We start from the raw sequence: 2500 nt of genomic DNA, 5'->3' as shown, positions 1-2500 counted from the left end.
CCTGGTCCTTGCTTGGGTGGAGAGGGGGCTTGTGCACTGATCATATGATATATAGCCAGTCTTTAAGGCATTGTCCTGCTTGCTAGGGTAATGGCATTGTATTTTGCATTTGCCATTCATGAGCGCTTCTAAATCTTTAAAAGTGAAAAAAAAACTAAAAAAAAAAAAAAAAATATGATTGATAGGACCCGACTTCCAATCAAAGATGTAACAGATAAAATTCCACTACTCAATCACTCCTAATCGGTAGGGAAGCCGAGTAAATGTATATACAGTTCCAACTCAACTTGACGAGGGAGATAAGAAAAAAAAAAAAACAGCTCACAGAAATGAGTTTACAAACCGTGGAAAAACAATATTGTGATACCAGAGGTTTCTACTGTTTCTACTGAACGCTAAGTCTGAGAGATAATCCTTTTCTGTTATCATTGCCTCTCACATAAATGGTCTCCCAAACCGACAGAACCCAGCTAATATCACCACTCTGAGTCAAGGACCATACAGCAGGTTCTTCCAGCCTCTCTTGATGTGTGTGTGTTAGGGAGGGGGGGAGGGGAAGGGCTTAAAGGATAAAATAATAATGTTTATCGGATATACTATACTGCTTAGGTTCATGTGCTCAATATTAGCAATATCTCGTATAATATCACTACCATGACAGTAACTGCTACGTATTAGAACACATTTCTTACATGTTCAGCAGTGGGTAGATCGTCAGGGTCCTCCAATGATACGTTTAGTTTCTGGAGAACACTTTTCCCAACAAAACGAAATTAAATTGATAGTTATAGCATGGAAGAAACTGCCTTGCAGTAAGACCGTCAAAAAGGTGTAACATGCACAGAAACAAATTGAAAAAAAAAAATAATAGCTTACGAGATGTTATAATTACATCAAGTGGCTGACTAGTCTAGTTATAAATTGACGTTTTTAGTCACGGAAGATTTAATCAAAATAAGAATCCATTCCTCGTTGAATTAGCCAATAGTTAACACATTACAGTTACTGGTTACATAACGAATAAATAAATTTGTTTTACAAGAGCAGTGCATGTAACCAAATCGATTTATAATTCGAAGGAAGAATAATTTGTGTTGTATCTTTTACGCTTGGAAATTAATCCACCTTTCTCCACTGGTAGTGATCTAGAAATAAAAATATCAAGAGTTCATTTTATATTGATTAACCTTCTTCGAATCATAGCAAAATTAATTAAAAAAAAAATTAAAACATAATTTCTACATATTACGGGTGGAATCCAGGTCAGGTGAAAAGAAATTAAGAAGTATAATTTAATTTTGGTTTGGATTACTTTGAAAGAAGTGAATTGTGACTCAATATAAGTGAAATTATCATCATTATTATTATTATTATTATTATTATTATTATTATTATTATTATTATTAATTGCTAAGCTACAACCCTAGTTGGAAAAGTACGATGCTATAAGCCCAGGGGCGCCCAACGGAGAAAATAGCCCAGTGAGGAAAGGAAACAAAGAAATATAAAATATTTTAAGAACAGTAACAACATTAAAATAAATATTTCCTATATAAACTATAAAAACTTTAACAAAACAAGAGGAAGAGAAATTAGATAGAATAGTGTGCCTAAGTGTACCATCAAGCAAGAGAACTCTAACCCAAGACAGTGGAAGACCATGGTACAGAGGCTATGGCACTACCCAAGACTAGAGAACAATGGTTTGATTTTGGAGTGGTGTTCTCCTAGAATAGCTGCTTACCACAGCTAAAGTCTCTTCTACCCTTACCAAGAAGAAAGTAGCCACTGAACAATTACAGTGCAGTAATTAGCCCCTTGGGTGAAGAGGAATTGTTTGGTAACCTCAGTGTTGTCTAGTGTATAAGGACAGAGGAGAATATGTAAAGAATAGGCCAGACTATTCGGTGTATGTGTAGGCAAAGGGAAAGAACTGTAACCAGAGAGAAGTATCCACTGTAGTACTGTCTGACCAGTCAAAGGACCCCATAACTCTCTAGCGGTAGTACCTCAACGGGCACCTGGTGCCCTGGCCCACCTACACCCTATAGATGTATGTATGTATAATTTTATATATATATATAATATATATATATATATATATATATATATATATATATATATTTATATATATATATATATATATATATATATATATATATATATATATATATATTATACAAACCTTGAGTGGGTTGGAGACTCATAGATGGTATGAAGGACTTGATAAAAAGAATCTATATTCAGGAAGTTCGTGTGTGTTAGCAAGACAGGGATGAGGTGACATTGTGTGTATGGTTTTAGATCTATTGCTGTTAAGGCTTTTGTTCATGTGAATGAAGCGACCAATGACAAAATGATAAAGTTTTACTGTAAAGGGGCTTCATCTCCGATTTGGCAGATAGGGAATGAGAAGTGGCAGTGATTTTTTCTTTGCTGCCATTCCCTAATATATATATATATATATATATATATATATATAATATATATATATATATAT

This window comes from Palaemon carinicauda, chromosome 16 (genome assembly GCF_036898095.1).
Source record: "Palaemon carinicauda isolate YSFRI2023 chromosome 16, ASM3689809v2, whole genome shotgun sequence".
In the NCBI taxonomy this organism is placed as follows: Eukaryota; Metazoa; Arthropoda; class Malacostraca; order Decapoda; family Palaemonidae; genus Palaemon; species Palaemon carinicauda.
Note: the sequence above shows the minus strand (reverse complement) of the source record.